Genomic DNA, 27,314 nt, shown 5'->3' on the forward strand with positions numbered 1-27,314 from the left:
GTGCTGGGGACAGATGCTAGGTCTTCAGCCTTTCTGGGCTGGCTTGGCCTCAGCTCCCTCTTTCTCTGCCTTCTTCCTTCCTTTTTCTCATTTTCTTTTGCTCTTTCTGGCTTGTGCCACAGCTACTCCCCATCCTCAGAGAATCCTCATGCCCCCAGTACCACCATGCAGAAGTTTCTGGGAGCCCCACACTCATAGGAACATGCAGAAAAGCTCACAGAAGCAGAGAATGTAATGGAAAGAAGGGAGCCTAGACACCAGGGCCCAGCCCTGTTTTTCCAGATGAGGAAACTGAGCCTAGCCTGGAAGGAGCAAGCTTGATGGCTACTAAACAGGCAGGGGGGAGTGTTGTTGGGGGGTTAGAGGAAAGGTTCCTTTGGGCTTAGATGCTTGTATGTGTCCCTGGGGGTGGGTATGGGGCAAGGTGAGGGGGCTTGTGTTGGAAGTTGGCTTGCCTTTGCTCATCTCCCTTCACCAGCTTCTGAAGGGCAGGAAAGTGGTGAGGAGTGGGAGTTGACATCTTACTCTGGGTGTCTGTCACCATCACCAAGTGCTCTGCTTAGGATGACCCCCACCTCTTCATTTGAGCTGAGGTATGGGCAGCCCTCCCTAGGGGAATGGGCATATGTGTGTGTGTGTGTGTGTGTGTGTGTGTGTGCGCTCCATGTGCCCACAGCTTCTTTGAGACCCACCAGTGAAACCAGGCCAGGGGCCCTTCCTGGGTGTGAAATGGGGCCCTTTGTACTGTTGCAGGCCAGTAGGTCTGTTGCATGATTACTGGGGGGTCAGCCCTCCATTAACTGACACTTTGCTTGGTATTTGTTCAGGGTTCCGGCTAGGCTCTTTGGTGTCTGGGGAAAAGCTGGTGGCAGGGACAGAGTAGGCCTGGGTTCTCCCCCTCCAGCTTTCCAGTCCAAGTGCTTGGTCACTGTCATGAGCTGACCCAAGATTTTCCTTTCAAGGGCTTCAGGAGGCAGATGGGAGGGAATGAGTGAAACTGTGTCCTAGCTTAGGGAAACGGTGCCCAGAGAGGGTAAGTGACCCCTGAAACTCCCCTGGCCTGTGCCTGGCTTGGCCAGTGCACCAGCTCCCCTCAGGCACCTCAGGGCTCCCAGCCCAGTACAGACCTTCCCCTCCCAGGGTACTGAGATGTGGGAGGTTGGTGGGGAAGCCATGGTGGTCCCCTGGGCTGTGGGCTGAGAAGGGTCTTCGTTCTCCTCCCAGGACATAGTGCTCTGTCCCTCCTCCTGCTTGGCAAGGCACAGTAAGGTGCCTGTGTACCCCTCACCTTTGCAAGCCCCCTCCTACCATTGATCCCTCCCCCCTCACATCTGGCCCTGCCCCTCGTAGGGCAAACCCTCTTGCCATGGCCATGGCTCCTCAGGAATTTTTAAAAATGAAGTGTGACTATGCCACATTGTGGAAGCCTGGTCAATAGCCCCCTTTCATGAACCTGGGTGGGGGCCCCAAACCACTGGAGCAGGCCTTTACTGTCCCAAGCCTGACTGGTGGTCTTTCCATGAAGCATGCAGGAATGTGCATGCAACTGTGAGGGCCCCTGTGGTCATATGCTGGTAGAGCCAGTCTGAGTGTAATTCCTTTTCCCCTCATGGCTCTTACTCTTCCGTTTTCTTCCCAGCTGAGTTCCCTGGAATTATTTGCTGCTGCTCCTTTAGCTCCATGGAAAAGAGTAGTAGAAGTGTCTGTCTGGTTCCTTTGTGATGTTACCTTTAGCTATTCCAGAGGGGGCCTATGGGTCTGTCTGCAACGCCTGACAAACCCCCATTCCTAGGCAGGGTGGGCTATAGGGACTGTTTTAAATCCTCAGGTACTTGTTGGGATCCAAGTGTCCCCATGTGAGGCTCAGGGTAACAGCATGTGGAGTTTCTCTGCCACCACCTTAAAGAAAAGGACTGGTTGGCCTTGGAAAAAAGCTTAGCTCTGCAACACCTTAGGAGCCATGCTGCTGCCTGCCACCACCCTTTACAGGACATACTCACATCCACTGTCTCAACTTTTCCTGCTAAGGATTGTGCTGTGTCTTCAGGTAAAGAAGGTGAAGAAGCTAGTGGTTGGAGTGGCATAATGACTTGCCCTGGATAACACAGCCAGAAAGTGGTAGAACTGGGCCTGGTATCCAACTCTCCTAGTTCCCAATCCAGGGCTCTTCCACCATTGCTCAGTGCCTCTGTCACCATATGTAACACTTAGGAGAATTTATTATGTGCCAACCATCATTCTGAGTGTGCTTGAGTCCAGTAAATTCACTCAACAGCCATATAAGGTCAGGACTGTTATATCATCCCCACTTTACAGATGAGGAAACTGAGGCACAGAAAGTTGGAAAGTAATTTGTCCAAGGTCACACAGCTAGTAGGTAGCAGATTTGGTCTTTGTACCCAGGCCATCTGGCTCCAGAATCCATTGTGATGCTTTTTGTATGACATAGCTAGGCATTGGTAGTGGTAGAAAGGGGGAAGTCTTGGGCATAGAAGTGCATGCACACATGCATCCTGAGGCTTTTTCACCTTCCCTCAGCCTGCCCTCATGCACTCAATGTTTCCCTGCCTAATGGCTGAGGTGGCATCCAGAGTAGCAGTAGCAGCACTAGAGGACACACAGGCAATAGTGAGGGCTTGTGGGAAAAGGGATGCCCAGGACCTGAAGACTCCAGTTATCTCCAGAGCCACTCAAATGCAGCCCAAAAGGTACCATTTCCTCATTCGTTACAGGCACCACTGCTGAATATCTGTTCTATGCAAAACTAAGGCTTCACGCTAGGGGTGGGGGTGGCTTGGAGAGCAAATGGCTCTTGCTGGGATTGAAGGGCATGATCTCGCTGTCCTTCTGAAGAGGCTGAGCTCTCCTTGCTTTTCTGAAGCTCACAGGATAAGGGAAGAAGACCAGAAAAGACCCAAAGAAATAGCCTAGACTTTGCTTGGGACATTTCAAAATGTCACACTGTGATGGAAATACTAGAGTTGTAGCTTTTGCTGATGATTGTGTTTACTCATTCAACAGTTATTTTTATTGAGTACCTACTTTGTGCCAGGCACTGTGAAACTCTTCTATTTATTTAAAGTAATTGGTCTTTTTGTGATTTTTATAGCTTTTGTACTTTTTGTACTTTTTTCCCTTTTGTAGTTTTCTGGATTGATTGCCTTTTTTTTTTTTTAAGGAACTGGGCATCTCAGAACCCACCATATCTGATTCAGTTAAATGTAGCTACTAAAAGGTTAAGTTGGGTTTCCTTGTCATTCATATGATCCTAATTTCCTCATGATGGCTGCTTGAATATCTTTTGATATTCGTTCCCCTATTAGCAAAACATTACTGAGCAACTATTGTAGCCATGGTGCTTGGTACTATGGGGGTGGATGGAATCACCTCTGACATGGTTTCCTGCCCTTAGGGAAGTGATAAGGGTCACTGCAGGACCCACACTTGTATATTCTTCTAGCATTTTCTAGAATTGGAGCTTGGCTCCAACTCAGAGCCTTAGGGATGCTTACAAATACAACAGCCTAGCCTCAGGAAGGAGGTCATCTGACTCCATCCCTTCTGGCTCATCATAAGGGTTCCTGACTGTGGGTAGAATTTTGTTTCCAGGAGTGATTCTGGTGAACAGGTCTCATCTACATCTAGGACTATAAGGATATGGCTTATCTTGAACAGAGTGTCTGCTACAGTTTTACCACTGAAAGGAAAGGAGGTAGATTTGCCTCACCATTTCTCCTCTGATTTCCATCAGAGCCAGCAGGGAAGGAAGGTGGGAGAATTTCAATTTTAAGGACAGACAAGAGAGAGGCATCTAGGGCTAGGTCTCAAACTGCCATTGCCTTGGGGGACCTTAAGAGAGTTGCTGTCCTAAGAAGCATTAATTTTTGCCCTCACCTTTGTTGGGTACTCTAAGAAACAAATTAAATGGAGGTGGAACCTCAGTTTCATTTCTCCCATCTGTTAGGTATGGAGAAAATAACCTCTGTGTAGGTATTGTCCCTGCCATGTCTGTGCTGGGTCAATGTGAGTCATCTCAGTTTTTGTACTTCTTAATGTGGAAGATGGTAGTTGTATGGCATGGGGTCTTGGGTACTCACATCCCTGGCTAATAGGAGTCCTCAGTTCAGTAATGAAATCAAGGCTGTGAACTTGTGTTGGACTTTTGTGAGAAAGGCAAGAGAGAAACCAAAGCTTAACTCTGTTTCTTACTGAATTTAAAAGAGCTTTCTGGTGGTACTTTCTGTCACAACTCTTGGAAGCCCTCTCCTGCCATGATTAATGCACATGCCTCAAGTTTTCCATACATTTCTCTGCGGAGGTAGCATTTGAACTTAGGGCAGAGAGCTGGGGGTGGTGGGAAACTGCAGAAGGCTGGGGCCTGAGCAAGGTGGGAATGACAGCTTCCTGCTCAAATATCTAACGCCCTGGGTTCTCTCGGTTGCCCCTACTAATCAGAGATCTCAACAAGTTGTGTCCTTTGATCTGCCCATAAGTTATCCTCAGTAAGCCACTGAACCTCCTCGCGCACATGGCATATGTATTTAAATCCCCCTTACAGAGCCAGACACATCCAGAGCTCAACAAATATTAGTTTGTCGGCCTGGCCAACTCTCTCCTTCACTCTCGGTCTCTGGCTCTAGGCTTGTGGCTTCTCCACCGCCCCCCGACAAACCCTCCACCAACACCCCGCCCCACACACTCTCCAGCTGTGTGACCCGGGGAAGAGGCAACAGCACCCCGATTGGAGGAGCTAGAGGCAGAGCTCCGCCCACCACAATTTGGACGACTTTATGGGGAGTCCGGTGGGCCGGACTGCGCCCTCATTGGTCGAACGTCCTGTAGGTGGGCGGGGTGCCCTTACTAACCAACTCTCCGCCTCTTCCTCCCCACCTGCCCAGAGAGTGGCCTCGTGTTGACAACAGCTAAGCAGCCGTGGCAGCTGCTCCTTTGGCTGGCACCGTTACCCCCGCCCGACCCCAGGCCCCGTGCGCGCTCCACGGAGCAGTCCCGTCTGCGCTCGCTCCCCGCTCTCTGGCAGCTGTGTCTGGGGCTCGAACGCAAAGCGATGGACGCGGCCATCAGGTAGGAACTGGGGCGACGGCAGGGAGAGATATGCCTACGGGGCCGTCTGGGCTCCCTCACCCGCCTCGCATTCCTGGCGAGCTCTGGCCCGGCCCCTCTCCAGCGGTTAGGCTAGAGGGCATACAAAGAGACGCAAGGGGAAGCGAGCCGAGCCACCTTTTCCGCTGGGATTTGGAGTCGCGGAAATTGGGGAACCCTTGAGGTCGCCGGCCGTGCTTCTCCTAGGGAAGTCCCGCGAGTCAGGTGTGGAAGGCGGCTGCCGGCCCGTCATCCCGGGGCCTGGCCAGACGGAGCCTGGGCCTTCAAAGGGGGCTGGAGCTGGGTATGGATGGAGGGCTTCAGGCCTTGCGGTCGGGTCACGCCGCTTCGCCAACTCGTTCCTCCTTCCTCTGCTTTTGAGAGCACTTCCAGGAGGTCTGGTGGCATGGATTTCCCCATAGCCACTGGCTTCCCTTCTGAGAAACGCCCTGGACTTTCCTGATATATAGGTAGCTGCCGGGATGAAGCAAAAACCTTTGGATAAGTAGCATCTTCAGCGCTCAGTTTCCCCATGAAATCCAACACAGGTTTGGGTTAGAATATCTCTGAGGAAAGGCCTTTTAGTGGGAGTTCTGGGGATTTCCAAATTAGGTAGTCTGGGGTTTTCTGTGCCTCTCTCTTCTCCCAAGGCTCTCTGAAGTTGAGCACTGACTTAGGACTCAGGAAACCAGGTTTCAGCCACTAATTCATGTCACCTTAGGCGAGTCATACTACTTCTGTGGACCGCAGTGCTTTTAATTGCACCTCAGGTGGTTGGCTGGATTTCAGTATCGAAAGGGCTGATTTCTTCCACCCTGACATTTGATGAGTTGGTGCATAGGTCCAGCTCCTAACTGGCAGGTAAAGGGCTGCCTCTGAGATGTTTTGGGCTATGGGAGATATGAAGATGGAGAACTTTGTGATGATAATGCAGCTAAGCCAATTAAAAACCTAGTTTTGGTGGGTAGCAGCCAGACTGGAGGTGGGGAGCGGTGGGGCCAACCAGGAGCCTTGGGCTCCAGAGGTTGGGTGCCCCAAGATTGGGCTGGAGGGCTCTAGCTTCTCTGCAACCCACTCAGAGCACCCAGGTCAGCCAGCTGGGGTGGAGAGGATTGATGAATCACACCCAAGGCTATTTTCAAACCCTAACTCCTACCATGGGGCCTGTTCCTGCTTCCACTCTTGGGGTTGCTATCTCCACGCACCATTTGTCTTATTGCTCTCTAAATTATATCCCCACTTTCATCCTCCTGGAATGAAGGAGAGACAATTCTTTTCTGGGGATGGGAGGGCAGGCGGCCCAAGGGCATAGAGAAGGTAGCTGCTGCAGGTGGTTTCCGAGTGGTTGATGGAACAAGTGGTTGATGGAAGAGTGGGATGGGAATGATGATGTTGGGGGTGGGGGACTCTTTCACCCTGGTGCTGCAGCTACCATATCGCTGGACATTCCAGGCTGGTCCCCTTTCGCAGGATTTCACCTTCATCCAATTTTGTTCTGGATTTGGGATTTGGAATTTCTGCTCCCTGGACCTCTGCAGGTAGGGTTAAAGAACACCACATGGACAAAGTCTAGTCACTTGCCTCCTTTCCACTCCTTAAACAACTCTCTGTGCATCTGCAGCTCTCCCCCTCCCAATCTGGAGAGAAGAGGCTGTTGGGAGATGCTATCTGGAGGTGTTTATAGCAAGAAGGTGTACCAAGGGGCTGTGTACCCAGTGTGAGTGTTGGTAGGTGGGTGGGGGATGAATCAAGCAGGGTGGACAGAAGAGCCTTCCTTATTAAAGCATAACACCTCCTGAGTTTAAGCAGAGGAACAAAGAAAGTGGCACAAAGAGGCCCAAACTTTGACTGTCTTCTTGAAGTTTTAAAATTCCATTCTTAGGGCTAGGGATTGGAGAGGGAGCATAGTACCCCTGGAGCCAGGTATAAGGATAGCAGCCGTGACACATGGTAACTACATTTACTATGGTGCACATTTAGTAATGTATTTAATTGTTGAATCACTAGTGTACACCTGAAGCCAATATAATATTGTATATCAACTACACTTCAATAAAAAAATTAAATAAAAATGCAAGCAAGAAGGTCCCAAAGGGAGGAGCTGGAGGAGTCTCTAATCTGGATGCTGTTGCAGCCGCCAGTGCTTTTCTGTGAGGCGACTCCTGGTGCTTCCCGTTCCAGCCATGGAAAGTTCAGGTTCAAGGGATGTCAGGCTTAACAAAGGCAGGCCCCCACTTTCCCCAAGATTGGTTAGACCCCAAAGGGTCTCTGGCTGGAAAGAGTTGCCTCTAGCTTGAATAGAGAGAACTTTTTCCTTGGACTTCCTGTATGGGTAGGATCACATGTCATGGCTCTGGACATTTGGAAGGCTATTAATCAAATTTAATAGAGAGAGGGGATCTAAAAGATACAAGGACTCTAGGATGGGACATGTGGGCTCCCCCACACCATGATCCTCAACAGAGTAGTTGAGCACAGGGCTGGACACACAGGTGTTGATGTCAGTGTTTATTAAGGCTCTATTCATCTGTGACTTGGGGTCTTGGTTTGAGTGTATTGTGGAGATTGTCTTGGTCAACTTGAATCAGTGGACTGGAGGCCACAGTCTGGACCCTTGGCACAAGTCTGAAGTGCTGTGTTTGTGTGTTGAGTATCCTCTTGCCAAGCCCTCCACTTTGGGAACTTGCAGGCTGATGGTTGCTGTCCGTGTTTACTTTGACTGCACAGGAACTGTGAAGCGGGATGCTAAGTTCTTCAGGAGTTCAGGGTGGCATGGGGTACAAAACCAGGGACTGGTAGCCTGTGACATGGAGGTATAAATCCAGGCTTTGCTGCTCCACTCAATGGCTCAGTCATTTGGTTTCTCCCTGCTCTTTCCACTTTCAGTGGATTACCCAAGGGGTTCCATGGCTAAGTGCTATGTAAACTACCAAGTTCTGCACAAATTATTAGTAAGTTCAGGTCTAGTACTAGGGCTTGTGGAGGACACAGAATGTACCCTTCAGGAAATCTACTATCTAGTTTGGGGGTTAACAGTATAAATAATACATAGCACACTGAGTCTTTACCTTGGTGAGGGCTTTTAAAAAAATCTATTAGGAAGAATTTCAAAACACCTAAAAGTAGAGATGATTAGTATACTAAGATCCCATGTATTTCTCACCCAACTTCAACAGCCATTACATGGTCAATCCTGCCCTATTAATACCCTGATCTACATCATCCTCTTTCTAGTTGTTTTGAAATGAACCCCAGACACCTTATCAATTTCTCTACACATAGTTTGATATGTATCTCTAAAAGATATGGACTCATAAAAAATAGTCAGTGTACCACTATCCCCCCTAAAACAATCCCTTAATATCATCAAATGTCTTGGCAGTGTTCATATTTCCAGTTGTTGAGGAAGATGTTTTGTTCTGGGATGCCTGACCAGGGAGCCATTGCTTTTGACTGATGACAGAGGCAGGGACGTTTGAGCTGAATCTTGGAAGAGGAGCCCAGGAAAGGCCTGAGCTGGAGGGATTATGGAGCCCTAGCCCTTCATTTAACAACCCCATCCACCATCTCTGGGGCACTGGCTCCTGAGGCTGACTTGTGGAGGCTTCTTGTGGAAACTCCGTTCTTGGTTCTCCAGTGGTAAATGGGAGTTCTAAGTCTCCCACTGGCCTGCCCAGTTCCAGGGCCACCCGCGAGTTTGAGGTCAGCAAGTCTGGAAGAATTCATCCTGGCCCCTCTCCTGCCCAGGGCCCCTGAGGCCAGTTCAGAGCAAAACAGGATGCATTCAGGATGAGCGTCTTTCCCAGCTTGTCATCTAATCACTGCAGCCCAGCTTGGAGCTTCCTCTGTCATTCATGATAAAAACCCTCACTGTCTCGCTTTTCCCTCCCACCCCAGTAAGGGTGTGCTGACTTCCTCCATATCCGGGCCAGCCCTCCTCCACCCCAGCGTGGGGCTGAGGGAGAGCTTTCCTCATCCAGGCCCCTCTTCCCAACACCCCAGAACAGGCTGTAGGAGGGAGGGAAAAGACCCCAGGTGTGTTTTCTCAGGCTGCAGCCTCCTGCTCTTGAGCTGTCCTTGGGAAAGGAGTGGCTCTTTGCCAACAAGCCTGGGGTCCTGCAACAGCTTGGTTAATGATTGAGCCACATAATAACCACCTCGGAAAGTCACCTCTGGCCATTAACTAACTCCCTGTCTACCCCAGGCCTTAAAGGAACCCCATCATGAACCCTTACCTCCCCCAGGGGCACACAGACCAACATTCCTTCACGGGATCTTCTGTGGCCAATTAAACTTCTGCCTCTCTTTTGTTGCTTGGATAAACAGAAGTAGTTATTCACATTGCTTGAAGGACACACATTCAGTTTGAGAGGTACTGAGAGGGGCAGGGAGTTGAGGGATTCAGGTGGGCAGTGGGATAAGGGGATTTTTTAGACTTCAAAGTCAGAACGGGTGGGGATGTTTCCAGGAGCAGTTGACAGCCTGATCTCAATTTGAGAGTCTAAAATGCGGGCAAAAAGTGCCCATCCAAAGGTTCTTCCATTACTGGGAATGGGATAGGGCTGTGTGTATATCCCTTTTCAGTACAGTTATGTGTCCTTCCATACCAGGCAGGGATGTGAGCTGCTAGCTACACTGCTGCTGGGGGGCTGAGGCCTCTGCAGTGGATGAGGAGGCCTTCTCCAGAGAGTGTATATCTTGACAAGCAGTGAGAGTTGGGAAGACCCAGGTCCAATTTAGAAAGCTCTAGAACACAAGCAGTTTTCTGCAGTTTCAGCTGAAGAGAAGGAACCAACATTTAGTGAAGCCTGTGGACCCACTATAGAGTCAGGAAACCTGGCTTCTGCTTGTGTCTCTATTGCTGCCTCTCCATGAGTGACTTTAGAGAAGATACTTGCTTTCTTTGGGCCTAAGTTTCCATATCTTTAAAATGGGCAGGGTGGGTGGCATGGATGTGGTAGTCTCTCAGGCTCCGTTTCTGCTATGAAAGTATGCATTCTTGGGCAAGACCTTTTCTTACCCACAAGGTGAAGGCGAACTGACTTCAAAATCTGCTAGGCCCAGTCACTTAACAATTCTCAGCTGGTTGGTTAGTTTGGCCTGGCCAGTCCTTGAACGGCCACAGTTTGGGTTGTCCTTGTTCACTGGCTTTTGTGCAATTTGCTCTTCAGCCCCTCCCCATGTTTGTGTGTGTCCCAGGTGGCCACCCTCTTACCCATTCAGCCACAAGTTAATGAGTGACCTGCTCCCCCTGGGTAGTACCAACCCAAAGGTGCTTCTGGGATCCCAGGTCCCCGTGGGAATGGGACAAGGGCCTAACCAGCTCCATTCGCCTTTATGCTTTTTCCCATGATACCCCACTGGCAGGAGGCCAACAGAGCTGGGGAAGAAGGGCCTTTAGAGGACACTTGGTCCAATTCTCCTCCTGAAGCTTAGGTCTCCTCACCAAGTATTTGGGCAGCTCCTGTTCTCCTATCTTTAATACTTGGCAGCACAATGTTTCAAGGCAATTGCTTTCATCCATACAATGTCTGAAAGTCGTTTTCTTATGTTGAGTGGAACTCTGCCTCCCGCCTGCCCCTGTCCGCTCTCCCTGGACCTTCAGAGGTCTGAGGAGAGAATCTGAGTCCCCCTGAGTCTTCTCCAGGCCAAACTGCCTCAGCTCCTCCAAGGGTTCCTCTAGGGACCTGGGAGCAGTCCCCTTCCCAGCCTCATTACCATCCTCTGCATGTGCTATTGTTTGTGACCCTGAGGGAGAGAAATGGGGCCCTGGGAAGCCCCTCACTCTACTCTATTTATTTCTAGCCTAAACTTTTCCAAAGACTTCTCCATTATCTTTTCCTGGTGACTCTAGCAGGTAGATTCTGAACCCCTCGAGTCCTGGGACCAAACACCTCATATAGATCTCTCTGATTTGTGTGTTGTTGAGGTCCAGCTAGTTCCCATGGCTAGGGAACCCTTGGATGCTAAGGCCTTCTTGGTGCCCCCGGAGCAGAGGGCAGAAGTGAGAGCAGATGTTCACTTTGACGAGTTGACTGCAGTGAACTGTGTGGGAACTGCCAGTGTATCCTGTTTTCCTGCCACTTGCTTTCGTTTTTTGAGCTGTTGGGGGTGGGGGAAAGGGTATATTTTAAGGCACACTGAAGTCAGGAATGAGTATGAGCCATGCGCACAGGGGGGCCTAGAAGGGTGAATCAGACAGGGAGAAGCATCAGCTCGGCCATTCCTCCTCTATCAGTCCATGACAGTGACAACTTCTTTATTTCAAAGAAGTCCTCCCATTTCTTTATTTCAAAATTTCTAAGGCACTTTCACTTCTGTGATTCCATTCTATTCTCAGAGAAGTCCAGTAAGATCCCTGCCCCCCAGTGCAGTTCTTGGTGATCCCCACCTGAGGCCCAGGGCAGGGAAGAGCATGGTCTCTAGGAAGGGAGGGTTTGGAACCCAGGTTTCCTGATGCTCAGCCATCCCTTCACCCAGCCCCATTTCCCTCCCAAACCACACCCTGCAGCCCAGGCAGCTGGGGCTGGTTCAGCAGAGGAATCTCTGCCTGGGCTGTACCTCTGTTCCCATGGTAGAGAGAGCGACCTCCAAGGGAGGTGGCCAAGGATTTCCTGTCCTTTATCTGGGCTGGCCAAAGGCTGGACTGTCTGAGGTGTGAGACAGGCACTTGCAGCCAGCTTTTCTGCTCAAGTCAGGCTGGGGCAGGGGCGTGGAGCTTGGGAAGCTCTTGGCACCAAACATCTGGCCTAGGCAGCCCCCACCTGAGCAGGGTCTTTGAAATAGGAAAAAAAAAAGGGAGGGTGGCATGTGGGAAACGGGCCAGAGTAGAGCTGAAAGAAAACACATCTTGAATTGTATACATGGTGCCTGGGGCAGGAGCATGTCATGGTGAAGAGCGTGGGGGTGGTATACCCAGTACTGGCTGACTTTGGCCAAATTACTTAACCTCTGTAATCCTCCATTTTGTCAGCTCTAAGTAGGGATGTGCACCTACCTCATGGGGGTGTTGAGTTTGAAATCCAGTAATATGAACAGAATTCTCACTATAATTTTCATTTAGTAGTACTTTACTTTCTGCCACCTTGTCACTTTGCTGTTTTTATCTGACCTGGGGGTGTGCGGTGCTCACACCTGCCACCTCCTGGGCATTGGTCTGGATTTTCTGTCACTCCAGATTCCACCTCTCCCAGGCCATGCCAACTTACAGGGCTCCCTTCCCCTGGCCTGTTTAGTGGCATTTATGACACTGCAACAGACTGTAGTAACAATGATAACACTGATAATAATAGTGAGCTCTTCTAAATTCTTGACACATTTGTATTTAACTTAGCTCCCATGACAGTTCTGTAAGGTAGGCACTGCTATCGTCATCCCCGTTTACATAGGAAGAAACTGAGGCAAGGAGTTTAATTGAAGAACCTACCCAAAGTCATGCAGCTGGGGAATGATGGAGTTGGGATCAGGACCCAGACCAACTGACTGCACTGGCCCCACCTGTTAGCATCTTGGCTGTGCCTCGCCCTCTCCCTTTTCCAGATGTCTGGCCAGGTGGCAAGAGCTGAGGGTTGGGTCTTCCTCCTGCCTCTGACTGCTCATCATACCTACAAACGGTCAGTCACTCCTGGGCAGACAGTCCCCAGGTCCTTGCCTCCCTGCTTCCCCCACCAAGGTGGAGAGATGGAGAGGAGAGAGAGCTCCAAGGGCTGGGTGTTGATTCTGTAAGCAGAGCTGCATTGTGGGGAGAGGGTGTGCAGAAGGGCCTGGGGGGTGGTTCTGACAGCAGCAGCAGGCCTGCCTGATTAGCACCTTCCAGCACTGGGGGTGGAGAGCTGGGTGGCATCAGAGAAGAAGAGACATTTTAATGAGCTGTCTTGACAACCATATCACATTATTTAGAAGGTGTGGGTGGTTAGGGGCAGGCAGGAGGCTGACTGGATTAACTTTTGTGATCCCTTTACCTAGTGTGGCCCATGCTGGAGTTGGGTGGGAGTGGGGAAGCTTTTCTCCAGAAGCTCTAGCCCTCCCCTCAGTGTTCCCCCCTCATCGTCCTTGGGTGCTGCAAGCTTCCTTCCCTGATGCTGTACCAGCTGCCAGCTCCATTGCTTTCAAGTTCATTTGCTGTTATCTTGCCTCCAAACAAGCTCCAGTGGGTTCTTCAAAGGACAGGCCTCTTAGCCCCTGCATCCCTGAGAAGGATGGGTCTGATAACAGCTCTGGCCAAGTACTCCAGGGAAGTTCAGCTTTTATTAAGTTTTCATACCTTGGTGCTTAGCATGGGACCTGGCACTGAGTACATGCTCAGGCAATATTAGTTGAATAAGTGCAAAGCCCGGGGGAGAAAATTTGGAGGGGAGACACTAGAGAGGCCAACATGGAAATAGATCAACAGAAGGGCTTGGGCATATAATCAGGCTCCTGGCCCCATCTGTGGTCCAGTAGAAGCCACTTGACCTTTCACAGCCTTGTTTTCCCCATTTGTGCAGTTGGCCTGCTTTGGATAGGGGTCTTGGGACTAAATGAGATGTGGGATGATCAAGCGCTTTCTCCACTGATGAGAAGTTACTTCAGGCTGAGGGTTCATACTGCACAAACGTTGGGATATGTTTTTTGTTCCATAGCCTAGGCAGTTTCTCCTATCTAGTGAGCGTATTCTAACCTGGTGGCTGTGACTCTGGAGCCAGACTGTCTCGATGTGCATCTTGGCCCATGCCTTCCTAGCTGCTGACTTTGTGCAAATTACTTGGTATCTCTGGGCCTCAGTTTTCTTATCTGTCACTGGGTTGTTGTGAAGATTAATGATATAAACCATATAAAAAGTACCTAAAAGACAGCAGCAGACTCACAGAACCCAAGAATGGACTAACAGTTACCAAAGGGAAAGGGACTAGGGAGGATGGGTGGGAAGGGAGGGATAAGAGGGGAGAAAAGAAAGGGGGCATTATAATTAGCATGTATAGTGTGGGGGGGGCATGGAGAGGGCTGTACAACCCAGAAAAGACAAGTAGTGGTTCTATAGCATCTTACTATGCTGATGGACAGTGACTGTAATAGGGTATGTGGGGGGGACTTGGTGATGGGGGTAGTCTAGTAAACATACTGTTCCTCATGTAATTGTAGATTAATGATACCGAAATAAAAAAATAAAATAAAGTACCTAAAAGAAATATCTGGGACAAAACAATGACTCGGTGACCCTTTGGCTGTTATTATTATCATCGCATTTTATAGTTGCAAAAACTTCATGCTGTTGGTACTATAATCATATCCCTATTTTACAGATGAGGACACTGAGGCATAGAGAAGGTAAGTATTGGTCAATATGAGCTGTGTAAAGTCCTTAGCCCAGGGCCTGGCACATAGTAAGTACTCAGTAAATACTACTATTATTAATTATTATTAATAATTATATTCAATATCATAAATAGTTACCAATAATGAGCACAGTCATAGCTAAGAAGTAGCAGTCAGCACCTTCAGTTGCTAGCCTGTTATTCTTCCCACTGTACCCCAAAACCTCTATGCTCCTAGGTCTTATGCAGCTGTTAGGACACCGTTTGGGGTTCTCCTTCCCTTCCCTTCCCTTCCCGGCACCCTGGGCTGAGCGTGGGTTTTGTTGCCCCCCTCCCCCAAGTCTCCAGCCCCTGCCCTTTTCTTTATGCTCAGCATTACAGCCCTGCTCTGGCCGCAGGGCTCAGGGGAGGGGTTGTGTCTGGTTTCCAGAGGGAGAGCAGGCCCTGCCTGGGGAGGCTACTTCTCTTAGGCCCATTTCCTTTATGACAGAGACAGTTTTCTCTAGATCTCAGGGTGGAGCCAGACTTCTTCAAGGCATTTCCTGCCTGAGAGTTTATATTTGGCCTCAGCAGAAGAAAGGGAAGTAGGCAAGGGGGGTGGGGTGGGGTGTAGAAGTGGTGGTACAGGGTCCAAAGGGGTGAGTGCCAAGACTTCTCAGGCCACCAGAGAGAGGCAGGAGATGGTGCATATCCCTTCTCTCAAGTGAGCTTGGATGCCCTCAAGGAAGCTTGGGATGGAAGAGCTAAGTGCTCTTTGAGGCCAGAAGGCCTCTCCACTCTTAGGCAGAGTTCATTTTTCCCTTCTAATGCGTCTTCTTCTTGGCTCCTGGCCCTGTGGTTTCTGCCTTGGGACAAGTGTTCTGCCCGTCTAGAGTGGGCTGAGTTTCAGGTGTGTGCTTGGTTCTGCCTCCTTGCTGTGATGATACCAGAAGAGGGGGTAGAGTCAGAGGCCTACAAATTATTTAATTGGGAAGCAGGACCTCCTGTCTAGGTGTTACCAGAACATTTAGTAGCCCATACCCGCCTGCAGTGGGTATACTAAGACCAGCAGGACCCAATGCAGTGGGGTTGCCATTGAACAGATAAAACAGACTTAAGGGCTGCTGAAAAGGTAATGGAAATGTGTAGGGGGCCAGTTAATTTAACTGAGCCATTGTGGGGTAGGGGGTTGGTGAGAGATCAGGGAAAGATAGACGTCTTCATGAGAGGGGATGTTTGGCTTCCATCTTGAGGAAAACTGAACTTTGCATCTTCAAGTCAGGCTGGGTCTAGTGTAGAGACCCTCAAGTGTCAGGTAGGAAGCAGTCTGATGTCTGCCTGGGGCTCTGACCAGTGGGGAGCCCATTTGGCTACAGATAAGAGAGTGGCTGGTCAGAGCTGAGCTCTTGGAAGGAGCAGCAGTCAGGACGACTTGTTGAAAGGAGAGACTGGAGGCTGGGAGCTTAGAGGGCTGAAGTACTCCAGGGATGAGAACCGAGAGCATGGCTGGGCAAGAGAAACTGTGGCTATTTGATGGAAAAGTTGATAGAACTTGGTGACTAAATACATGAGCAGAGACAGGAGAGACAGGATGACTGGAGGTTTAGCCTAGTTATTTGGTGCCTTTGGAGGCAGGAAATCAGGAGAGCTGGTTTGGAAATGTAGTTAGCTTTAGTCTTGGTCCCCACCGAGTATCCTCACTTGAACCTCTCCGAAGAGAAGTGCAGGAGGGCCGCTCCCTCCTCTGAGCTAGCCATGGCCTATCACCCATTCCTCTGCTGCAGGCCTAGCACTGAGTGAATGACCATTAGAAGATGGGGAAACTGAGGATCAGACAGAGGTAGTGGCTTGCCTAAGGTCACGCAGCAACTTCCTAGTGGAGCTAAAGCCAGAAAGTAGTTTTCTCCTGACCTTCAGTCCAGTACTCTTCCCACCCATACCACAGTGGAGATCAGTTACCACTGGTCTGACGTCTGCCCCAGACAGGTTAGGCTGACATCTCTTACTTCCAGGCTGGGGCCTGGAGGTAATGGAGTAGCACGTGGATTATTAAAACACCTGTCTTTCCTTATCACCTTGACCTTGTCAGAGCACCTGGGAATGGGTTGGGGGCAGGATCTCCCAGGGCAAGAAAGCTAATGGAGCAAGTGACTGCGGTAGAGCAGGTGGCAGCTTTGACCTTCACTGTCACAGGGAAGCTCAGGGCTGGGTAAGCATGTCAGCTGCCTGCTTTGGCCTGCTGTATCAAGCGCTAGCCTGGGAGATCACAGGCAGAGCTGACTCTGGACCCAAGTTCTCAAGCAGCCCCAGCAGGCCAGAGTTCTAGTTTAGCCTCAGGGTTCTTATGACCCTCCTTCACTGACAGCTGCCCAGGGAGCTCAGGCCACAGCTTTCCTGTGGGGCCGGGCAGGGGGGTGGGCACAGTTGGGTGTTCCTTATATTACTTCTGTATTTATAAAAACTATAAACTAGCATTGCCACTTCTCCCTGGCTGACCCCAGAAGGGGTCCACAGTTTCCAAAGACAAAGGACTTCCACTGAATGTTGTGTCCATTCTTCACCTCACCTCTCAGGACATCCCCCAAGGAGTGGTGGAGCTGCCTGAAAGGACCTGAGGTCCCCAGGTAAGGTGGAGGCTCACCCTCATGACTTCCTGCTTCAGGTGTGGAATCAGCCTTTGTTTTGTCCTGGGGGCTGCCCTGTGCATTGCGGGGTCTTTAACAGCATTCCTGACTCTACTCGGTAGATGCTAGTAGCTTCCCTCCCCAACTGTGACAACCAAAAAAAATGTCTCCAGACATTGCCAAAGGTCGCCTGGGGGGTAAAATTTTCCCTGGTTGAGAATTCCTATGGCCCTGTGACCATGAGGTGGATGTGGAGTATAAGGAGAGAGGGGTGTTAGTCACACATGAACCTGGCCAGCAAGAAGATTCAGTGGCTTCATTTGGTTGCTACCTAGTCCCATCATACTGTACCCTCCCAGGGCTGTTTGCCATTATGGTGCCTCAGTTGTGACAGGGAGACTTCAAAACTGTTGAGTGACTGGGTCCAGGAGATTGGCATCCAGCTGTAGCTCTGGTTGAGACTGAGGCTGGCATCTGAACAGGTGCAGTAGGGGCCCCAGGTTCTGCCCGTGACTAACAAGCTGGAGGCCAGCCAGCATCTCCCACTGCCAAACTAGGCTGCTTGAGATCTGGCAGGACTTGCTGTGGCACCCCTCCTGTGAGGTTTGGAATGTGGGTTGAGAGCTATTTTGATTTCATCTCCTTTCCTCCCCGCTGCCTCCCTCCCTTAAAAGAATCTAGGAGTTGTGATTCCAGCTAAGAGCAGCAGGAGCAGGGAGAGACAACTCGTATACCTGACCTCCCAGTGGACAGAGGATTGCACACCCCCCTGGCTGGCTGCTCCAAGGTCAGGAAGGGAAGTCTAGGCAGCACTGAAATCCATGCACAGACCTTTGTGAAGGCCACTCTCCTTCCATCCCCAAGAGAGAGAGGTGGCATAGCCAGGCAGTCACCTATTGCAGCATCTCTGCCAGGGTCACCACCAACCTAGAGGGCCCCTTTGGGCAAATTCAAGTGACACATTGCCTCTGAGGGATCCAAGGCTTGAGACTGGGTTGGCATGTGTCTTGTGGCCTAGGCCCCTTAGTGTGTCCTTATGGGAGGGTGAAAGGAGCTGGTCATAAGCAGAAACCTATGTTGTAGCTTTTAAGCTGTCCATGTCTGTTTAGGGCAGTGGTTCTCTTATCTTGGCTGCACTTTACAATCACCTGGAGAGCCCTGAAAAACAAACAAAAGCTAACCCTATTCCCAGAGGTTCTAATTTAATTGATCATGACTGGGGCCCAGGTACTGACATTTTTCAAAGTTCTCCACATTATAATGTGCAGTCCAAGTTGAAAGGTTACTACTCTGGCAATAACAAGGACCTTTGAGTTGGGGCCTTTGTGACATCCACCCATTGTTTGTCCCTGGCCTTGTGTCTTGCATGGTCCCTAGGCTGGACATTGGGCTGGGAGGGAGCAGACTGAAGCAAGGTCTGGGCAGCCCTCTGACAGCCCCACTGGGTGGACACAAGGCATAAGGACATGAACCCCTCAGTGGCAGTGTGAAGAGGGTGGGGGTGGTGACACGAGCTGGGTGAGGCCTGACCTCCTACGCTTGGTTGCCTGTCACCTTCTCTTTTCCTCTGAGCTCCTTCTCACTCTTTACAACAGGGCACAATCTGAATTGAACCCTAAAGACTATGTGAATACCAAGTTCAAGCAAGGTTAACAAAAGCAGCCTTCTCCAATGACAACTTTCCTATAGCCACTTTCAAAATTCAGCAAAACCTGATCAAATCCACACAGTAACCATGGGGGTGGGCTGGAAAGGTGTTAGTTCCCACTGTATAGATTGGAAACTAGGGCTTAAAGAATGCAGCAAGTTGCCTAAGCTGACTTAGGCAGCAAGAAGGGGACTGGCTTGATTGACAAAAGCTTGTTGTCCAGCTCAGTTATCATCTTTGGGCATTATTGCATTTCCTCAGTGGGACATGTTGCTGCCTTTCGCCTGGGTGCATAAGCTCTACCCTCATTCATACAGTGATTCTCAAGAGCAGAAGCTCTGCTTTTCTCCTCATTCCATCCTTCTCTGAATAGGAAAATGCTCCATGCTTAGAGGATCCCTGGTAAATGGCCTGTGTGAGTGTAGGTACATATCCTGTCATTGGTCTCTGAAACCATCTGCTGCTGCTCAGCCATTCTTTCTATGACACTTTCTCCAGGAGATCTGTGGGGTGGCCATGAGGCCTGACCTGACTCAGGTGCTTTATAGTATTGCCCTCTCCCCCAGCTCATGACTTGGATCACCTGGGCCCCTCCCCAGGGAGAGAGTCTGGGATTAAATCTCAGTGGACTCTAGCTCGTGCCAGCTGAGTGCCATCCCCAATCTGTCCTGGCATATCACCCTGGCCTTGGTGAGAGCACAGCCTGCAGAATATGGCAGCTGAAACTACTGGGATCTGCATGTCTGGAGAAAAGAGGCAGAACCAGGGGCCACAGACATTCCTACATCACTCGCCTCAGCCTGCCCACTGTCACTGTCCCTGCCAGGCATATAAGGCAATCCACAGTGTGGGCTGCCTAGGCCCCCACCACAGGTGAATGGACTCTATTGGGGTGGGTGGTCACTCCTGGCCCCAGTTTGGGCAGGCTGGGATGGGTGGGTGGGACAAAGACAAAACACCTTAGCTTAGCCCTTCATCACCAAGAGGCATTCCCTGACTGCATCTTCTGGGAGGGAGCCTCAGGGCCTCCCATCCCACCAGGAGGTGGTGTGTTGTTAGGAGGCAATGTGTCTGACATCCTGTTGGGTAATATCCCCCTACATCCTCCAGATTCCTGCCAGGGAGGGCTCCTGGGGATTTTGCAAACTCCTTGGCTCCTCTGTCTTTTGGAGGTATTGTGGCTTCTTTGAAACTTCTGCCTTCTAAATTCACTTCCCTGAGTCACTGGCTCCAATTCTGACAGTGATGTGGATGTAGCCACTTTGCAGACCTAGAAGGTAATGGTAGCTGGCCTCATTCTCCTGTTTTCTTTTTCCATGGGATCCTTCAGTTGGAGTGGGGAGGGAACTCATTTACTGAGTGCTATCTACTATGTGTCAGGAGGTTTTTTTTCTCTCCAGTATTTTATTTAATGCTCTCAGTAACTACTCAGCATGGATCCTACTACCCCCATTTTCCAGAGGAGGAGACTGAGTCTCAGGTTAAACAATTTGCCCAAAGTCATGCTCCTTTGAATCCAAGCCTGTAGTTTACCTGGCATCTGACAGCAGGTGGCATAATGCAGCGGGAAAGAGTGCTGGACATGGAATGAAAAGCTCAGGTTCAAAGTCTCAGGTTGACACTTAACCCTGTGTGATTTGAAAAGTCCCTTGGGCCTCACTATGCCGCATACTATAGTTTTTTCTTTTTAAGTGCTGATTTGGAGAGTCCCACCACGTATCAATTAAATCAACCTCCAGGGATGAGGCCCCACAGAACTGGTATTTAAAAAAGCTTCCTAGCTGATTATAATATGCATCCAAGGGGAAGAATCCCTGAGCTGAGTGATTTAGGCCATTGCTTCTCAAACTTTAATGTGCATGCAAATTTCCTGAGGATCTAGTTAAATATAGACACTGATTCAGTAGGTCTTGGATTCTACATTTCTAACAGCCTCCCAGGTGGTGCTGATGCTGCTGGCCCAGGAAGCACACTGAGTAGCAGGGGCGAGAGGATTCTAGGTAGGAATGAATGAACTTGGAACACTGCTGAGTGAGCTGGTTCCCTTTGTGCCAACTCTGGCTAGGGCTGCTGCCCACCACACTCCCATGGGTCCCAGCTCCGTGGCTTGGGCAGCTGGTGCAGATGTGTAAGATGCAGGACTTCATCACTGCACTGTCCCACGTCCTTCAGGCATAGGAAGGAGCCTGAGAGTAAAGGGCTGGCAGGTGCTTCTGTCTTCCTATTTCCTCCTCTTTGTTCTGCCTCTAGTCATCAGTGACTGATGACTGCAGTGGACTTCAAGGGTGTATTCCTGGCATGCAGGCCTATCCTTGGGAATTGGCTCCCCTGCCTGAAGTGGCCATACCAGGGCCTTTAGAGGTTAGTGTCTCCTTTTGTGCCCACCTTTCAGGAAACTCCGACCTGGTCCCCCACTTTGGCACTGCCCCTTTGTCCTAATGACATGAAAGTAGAGTTGGCTGCTTGGAGGGTCTCTGAGGATGGTGAAGGTCCTTCGTAAGGGGGTATGGCAGGAGCAGAAGATCGGAAGGTGGTTGTGGCAGGCTGCTCAGCTGTTTTGGAAGCAAAACTGTGTCCCTAAAATGCTCCCTGAACTGGCATGAAGTCCCTTGAGGCTGCTCGTACCACGTCACACAGACCACTACTGGCCTGGAGACCTGGATTCTTTTCTACGCCTGCATCGCCTCCTGCCAGAGGACCTGAGGTACTGCTAGCTGGGTTCTGTGGGAACAACGGCTTGCTGGGACCTCTTGAAGTTCCTGGAGATTCCGAGAGCTTTATTATTGGTTAGAAAGTTACAGTAGCAACACATACATGCACACGCACATGTACATGCATGGGCCAAGGAGTCTGTGGGTGTGCGCATAGAGGCGCACCGTCCCACCAGGATCTGCATGGATCGTGGACTTGGCTATAGCTACATGCAGAGACGGAGGCAGGGGTGGCAGATGACATGATGCATGCCCTTGCAGAAAGGCTCAGGCACTCATCCCCACCCCTGTTTGTCCTGAAAGCCCTCTTGGGTTCCAGGGCTGCAGAGCCTTTTCTTCCCCTGACGTTCTCATCAGTGTGTGAGCCTATTCATTTTTCCCGACCGACTTCTAGCTTCCGTACTCTTCACTCCGTCTACTCACTGGTATTTATGAAATACTGTTTTCTCTTTTAACCTCTCATTCCCGGCTGCCAGAATCTCATCTTGGATTTCCTTGTGGGAGAGGACTGAGAAGAGAGCTCTTTCTGTCTTGGAAAAAACCCACCAGTCTCCTTGGAGTCTTCTGGTCACAAGCACTAAGGAAATGGAGGAGATGTCACAGGGGTCAGGGCTCTGTGGCCAGGCTGCTCTGCTGAGGCAGCCTCCCCCCATGCATCCTCCCCACCCCTTCCCCCCCAACCCCAGCCCCAACCCCACAGGTCCTATGTTCCCAGCCCCACTGCTCCCTGGTACCACCTGGGTAGGGCACAGATAGCTGCCTGGGCAGTCCCAGGACTTTGCTGCTGGTACTCAGCCTGCCCTAGACAGGAGGGCCTCCTCTGTGGCTTCAGTGCAGCTGTGTATAACCACTGAGGCTGGCAGGGATGCCCCACCTGGTACTGGGCACTTCAAGAGCAGAGGTGGGAGGCTGATCCAGCCATTGCCCTCCAAGACACCCACAGGTCAGCGCTATGTGGGCATGATAATCAGCACTGGGTTATGCCACAAATAGCTTGAGCCACAGGGGAGTCAAGCCCATGCTGGGGTGGTCCTACAAGGCTCCCTGGGGAGGGAGGGCTGGGACTTACTTAGTGGTGGCAGAGAAAGAGCACTGGGGAGTTTGCCATGTCAGAAGGGTAGGATCCCCGGGCAGGAGTCAGACTGAGCTACCATGTGGCCCCAGCACTGGTAAGACTATAACCCAGCCCTTCTCTTCTGAACCTGTTTGGAGATCCTTAAAATGGGGATAGTAGACCCTTCTTCACAGCTTATTGTGTGTGTTAAATGAGAGTTACTGGAATGCTGGGAAATGTTTGGAATTATGATGGGAAAAAGAATGATACTTGTTGAACTTGTCCCATCCCTAGCTGGACTAGTCTGCCCAAGGCCATGGAAGGGACTGGCTCCCTGAGCAATCGGAAGGTAAACACCCAGCTGTGGTTCTTCCCACAGCAGTACTTCTTGACCCCACACATTCCTGGGAGAGGCTGCTGGTGGGTTCTGTTCTTGAGCAGGGGTGGGACAGTGAGAGGGGCATTGGGACTGGGACAGGCAAGGGATGAGGCTCAAGAAAGGTGTCCCAGGACATACAGGGAGTAGGACTTGGGGAGCAGAGGGTACAACCTAGTTGGCTGTGTCATGGAGCAAATATGCCAGCCTCTCTGTGCTTCTCCAGCCATTTCTGGATCACCTGAACTAGAGGAGCCTGTGTGCTGGAGGTGTGACAGCACATGCCCAGGGTAGCTTGAGGCCAGCACTGTCCTAACCCTGTTTTTCTGGCTGTTTCTCTTGTTCTGTTTTAGAAGCTGACGCAAAAAAAGCATGTGAGTGGCTCCATGCAATAGGATTCCCTCAGTATGTTCAGCTTTTTGAAGGTAAGCCCGCTCGTTTGCTCCCCCGTCCCCACCACAAAACTTGCCTCACTTCTTCCATTTTTCTTTATTTTTATTTTTTATTTTTTAATTTTGGTATCATTAATCTACAGTTACATAAGCAGCATTATGTTTACTAGACTCCCCCCATCATCAAGTCCCCCCCACATACCCCATTATAGTCACTGTCCATCATCACTACTTGTCTTCTCTGTGTTGCACAGCCCTCCCGTGCTCCCCAACATATTATGTCTGCTAATTGTAATGCCCCTTTTTCCCCCTTGTCCCTCCGTCCCCACACATCCTCCCCAGTTCCTTTCCCTTTGGTAATTGTCCATTCTTGGGTTCCGTGATTCTGCTTCTGTTTTGTTCCTTCCGTTTTTTCTTTGTTCTTATACTCCACATATGAGTGAAATCATTTGGTACTTCTCTTTCTATGCTTGGCTTATTTCACTGAACATAATACCCTCTAGCTCCATCCATGTTCTTGCAAATGGTAGGATTTGTTTTCTTCTTATGGCTGAATAATATTCCATTGTGTATATGTACCACATCTTCTTTATCCATTCATCTACTGATGAACACTTAGGTTGCTTCCATTTCTTGGCTATTGTAAATAGTGCTGCGATAAACATAGGGGTGCGTATGTCATTTTCAAACAGGGCTGTTGCATTCTTAGGGTAAATTCCTAGAAGTGGAATTCCTGGGTCAAATGGTATTTCTATTTTGAGTTTTTTGAGGAACCTCCATACTGCTTTCCACAATGGTTGAACTAATTTACATTCCCACCAGCAGTGTAGGAGGGTTCCCCTTTCTCCACAGCCTCGCCAACATTTGTTGTTGTTTGTCTTTTGGATGGTGGCAATCCTTACTGGTGTGGGGTGATATCTCATTGTGGTTTTAATTTACATTTCTCTGATGACTAGCAATGTGGAGCATCTTTTCATGTGCCTGTTAGCCATCTGAATTTCTTCTTTGGAGAAGTGTTCAGCTCCTCAGCCCATTTTTTAATTGGATTATTTGCTTTTTGTTTGTTGAGGTGCATGAGCCCTTTATATATTTTGGATGTCAACCCTTTATCAGATCTGTCATTTATGAATATATTCTCCCATATTGTAGGATACCTTTTTGTTCTATTGATGGTGTCCTTGCTGTACAGAAGCTTTTCAGCTTGATGTAGTCCCCCTTGTTCATTTTTGTTTTTGTTTCCCTTGCCCAGGAAGATATGTTCATGAAGAAGTTGCTCATGTTTATGTCCAAGAGATTTTGCCTATGTTTTTTCTAAGAATTTTATGGTTTCATAACTTACATTCTGGTCTTTTGTCCATTTCAAATTTACTTTTGTGTATGGGGTTGGACAATGATCCAGTTTCATTCTTTTACATGTAGCTGTCCAGTTTTGCCAACACCAGCTGTTGAAGAGGTTGTCATTTCCCCATTGTATGTCTGTGGCTCCTTTATCATATATTACTTGACCATATATGTTTGGGTTAATATCTGGACTCTCTATTCTGTTCCACTGGTCTGTGGGTCTGTTATTGAGCCAGTACCAAATTGTCTTGATTACTGTGTCTTTGTAGTAGAGCTTGAAGTTAGGAAGTGAGATCCCCCCCCACTTTATTCTTCCTTCTCAGGATTGCTTTGGCTATTCGGGATCTTTTGTGGTTCCATATGAATTTTAGAACTATTTGTTACAGTTTGTTGAAGAATGCTGTTGGTATTTTGATAGGCATTGCATTGAATCTGTAGATTGCTTTAGGCAGGATGGCCATTTTGACAATATTAATTCTTCCTACCCAAGAGCATGAGATGAGTTTCTATTTGTTAGTGTCCTCTTTAATTTCTCTTAAGAGTGTCTTGTAGTTTTCAGGATATAGGTCTTTCACTTCCTTGGTTAGGTTTATTCCTAGGTATTTTATTCTTTTTTGATGCAATTGTGAATGAAATTGTTTTCCTGATTTCTCTTTCTTCTAGTTCATCGTTAGTGTATAGGAAAACAACAGATTTCTGTGTGTTAATTTTGCATCCTGCAACTTTGCTGAATTCAGTTATTAGTTCTAGTAGTTTTGGAGTGGATTCTTCAGGGCTTTTTGTGTACAGTATCATGTCATCTGCAAATAGTGACAGTTTGACTTCTTCTTTACCAATCTGGATGCCTTGTATATTTCTTTGTTTTGTCTGATTGCCGTGACTAGGACCTCCAGTACTATGTTGAATAACAGTGGGGAGAGTGGGCATCCCTGTCTTGTTCCCAATCTTCAGTGAAAAGCTTTCAGCTTCTCGCTGTTCAGTATGATGTTGGCTGTGGGTTTGTCATATATGGCCTTTATTATGTTGAGGTACTTGCCCTCTATACCCATTTTGTTGAGAGTTTTTATCATGGATGGATGTTGAATTTTGTCGAATGCTTTTTCAGCATCTATGGAGATGATTGTGTGGTTTTTGTCCTTCTTTTTGTTGATGTGGATGATGTTGATGGATTTTCAAATGTTGTACCATCCTTGCATCCCTGAGATGAATTCCACTTGATGATGGTGTATGGTCCTCTTGATGTATTTTTGAATTCAGTTTGCTAAGATTTTGTTGAGTATTTTTGCATCTATGTTCATCAGGGATATTGGTACTTCTGTTTTTCAACTGTAAAATGGGGCAGATCAGATCCTTTCTCCAACCACACAAGAAACTGTGTACCTGGCCTTGCTCCTATAGCTGCAACCTCTCTCGTACATCATCTTTGCTATGGGTCTCTCCCACAAGCTCTCATAAGCTCTGGTGTTGTCCATGTGTCAACTACCTTCTCTTGACCAGTGCCACTGCTCCATGCCACTTCTGAAGATGCAGTGCTCTGAGGGAGGGTGCGTCTTGGCATCCCTGTCCTCACCCCACTTTCCTAATGGCCTAATTTCTCCGTTTTCCTTCATTTTTTCTGCTTTTCTTTAGAGTTGTTCGTATTTGCTGCTTCCACTTCCCCCCTTCTACCCACACCACCGCTGCACCCTGGCTTCACCCACATCTTGCCAACTAAACAGTCTTGTCAGGCTCTCCAGGGACCTCCCTGTGGCCAAATTCATCAGTCACTTCCCAGTCCCTACTTAATCTCTCAACAGCATTCACAGTTGGCCACTCACTCCAGCTTCTGAAACAGCCTTCTCTCTTTGCTATGTCTCTGGCTGCTGTTCTCAGTCTCCTTAGCTGACTCTGCTTACTCTAACTTACAGCTAAATTTGTTGTGGTGTTCTAGGTCTCTCTCCTAGCCTGTCTTCTGTCTCAACACTTCTTTCCCAGAAGAGCTTTTGTCCAAGTTCCATCTGTATTCTGGTGACTTCCAAATGACCCTCTGCCCAGACCTCATTCTCAAGCTCCAGACTCATCTATTCAACTCTCAGTTCAGTCAGACAGCTGTCTCAGATTTAACAGGTCTAAGCCTGAACTCTTGATGGCATTGTCCAAACAAGCTCCGAATTCAGGAATCATCTTCGATTCCTTTTCCCCCTGATCTTGCATAGCTTACCTCCAAAATATATCTTGAATTGATCCACTTCCTACCACTTTCATGCAACATCTGGTGTGACCCATTGTCCCTGCTCACCTGGCCTAGTGCAGCCTCCATCTTGCATGTGGTCCTCTGCTTAGCATGCACAGCAGCTAGAGGAACCCTGTGAGCCGTAAGCTACACTATGTCACTCCTCTGCTGGCTTCCTGGCACACTCAGAGTGAAACAAGTTCACATGTGCTTTATTCTGGCCAGCAAGACTCTGCATCACCCAACTTCCTTTCTCTCCTCTCCCCTTTGCTCCCAATGCTGCAGATGCCTTTCTACCACTTGCTCACACCAGACTCTTTCTCTCCTTGGAGCCTTAATGTTAGTCCTGCTGAGAACTCTCTTTCCAGGCTCCTGGCACTGCTGGCCTCTTGTTTTTCAGGACTCAGCTCCAAAGCCACCACCTTAAAAAGGCCTCTGCTGACCACCTCTCTACTGATAGGCCACAAAGCCTCTCTTTGCCCTATCACCCAGGCTGATGTCTTTCATGGTATTTAGACCTGCATTGTCTTGTTTGTTCCACATACTCTATTATCTGTCACCCCCATGAGAGCAGAAACTCCATG

At 49.3% G+C, this 27,314-nt stretch overlaps 1 protein-coding gene across 1 annotated transcript in view; it reads left to right on the forward strand.

Annotated features, from left to right (window-relative positions):
- The first annotated feature begins 4,928 nt into the window (after window positions 1-4,928).
- Window positions 4,929-27,314, forward strand: part of STARD8 (StAR related lipid transfer domain containing 8) — a 33,640-nt gene continuing 11,254 nt past the window's right edge. Inside the window, 2 exon segments of the mRNA XM_057495647.1 lie at window positions 4,929-5,082; window positions 23,139-23,210. The gene's annotated coding sequence lies outside the window, so the exon portion shown is untranslated.

Source organism: Manis pentadactyla, chromosome X (assembly GCF_030020395.1).
Source record: "Manis pentadactyla isolate mManPen7 chromosome X, mManPen7.hap1, whole genome shotgun sequence".
In the NCBI taxonomy this organism is placed as follows: Eukaryota; Metazoa; Chordata; class Mammalia; order Pholidota; family Manidae; genus Manis; species Manis pentadactyla.